Raw genomic sequence first — 1,544 nt, 5'->3', positions numbered from 1 at the left:
CTTCTGGAACTCTTTGTAGTCACTTAATCATAATTCTGCTCTGGGTCAAGTGGTCAGGAGTGGCTCTTAGATTTGTGGCATCTGCAATATTCCAAGTGGCTACCTAATGGCCTTTCCAAATAGGATCCTTTTGGGGATTTTACAAGAGGTTTTTTTCTTTCTCTCTGAAGACTCCATCTGCACCTAGCCTGTTTTTTACTCAATCTTCCTTCTGCAAGGAAGGGAATGGAATTTCCAGGAATGAAAATTGAGTTCCATTCTGATGAATAAAAAGCAGGACATTGTCTCGACTAGAACTGCTTTCCACCATTCTGTGGTTTAAAAGGAATATTTGTATATGCTGATATGTTTGTTGAAGGAGTCCTTATAAAGCCAAAATGATGCAGGGATGAGGAGCAGGCTTGAAAGATCCATTACTAAGAGAAGAAATATATATATGTTGAGTGTGGAAAGTGGGAAGACCCTTCAAAACTATATTTAGCATACTCTGAAAATACATAACATTTTTTTGGGGGGGGGAATTGAATATTTCAGCGCCAGAGCAGAAGCATTTTGTGAGATCTGTTGCCATAGATACAATCAGAGCCCTAATATATATACACTATATTGCCAAAAGTATTCCCTCACCCATCCACATAATCAGACTCAGTTGTGAGCGAATACTTTTGGCAATATAGTGTGTGTGTGTGTGTGTGTGTATATATATATATATATACACATATATATATCCATATATATATATATATATATATATATATATATATATATATATATATATATATATATATGGAAAAACTTCAGGTTTATGGAAGAAATACCCCAAGAAAACATGTGCATTAAGTGTTCTTAAATAATATATATATATATGTGTATGTGTGTGTGTATATATATATATACATATACATCATATACATATACATATACATATACATACATACATACATACATACATACATATATATATATATATATACATACATACATATATATATTTATTCACCAAGCAACATGACAAGAACTGTAAGAATTATCCTCTGAGTTAAGGAACGAATATAACAGGGCAGTTTTGCCAAATTAAAGAGAAGCTGGATTTATACAATATGCTTAGTAAAGAGCAAGTAAGCCACACTGTTAACCAGCTGCATGTGGCTTTTTACAGAGATTTCATACTTTATATATGGTAAGGTAACTCTAAATATTAAATATATTCAGACTGGTGGCTATTTAGAGTTTGATGGCAAGTCTGAAATGTTGCATGAGAAAGAGGAGAAAAGGGCCCTATGCTTACTGAAATTTCACACGAACATGTCACGTGAGTATGGCAAATGAAATTAATATCAATCCAGGTTAACCGAGGATCTAAGAAGATTCTGATAATTATTGAATTCCATGACATACATTTAGATGTCTGTACTGCCTTACCATCTCATGTTGCTCAAGGTACCTTTCGATAATACACAAAAATAGCATGAAGATTTCAAACATGCAAAGCCTAACATTAAAAATGTAAACCTTCTAAAAATATGCTAAATTAATTTCAGGGG

This window comes from Thamnophis elegans, chromosome 10, assembly GCF_009769535.1.
Source record: "Thamnophis elegans isolate rThaEle1 chromosome 10, rThaEle1.pri, whole genome shotgun sequence".
NCBI lineage: Eukaryota > Metazoa > Chordata > Lepidosauria > Squamata > Colubridae > Thamnophis > Thamnophis elegans.
This window is presented reverse-complemented; position numbering follows the sequence as displayed.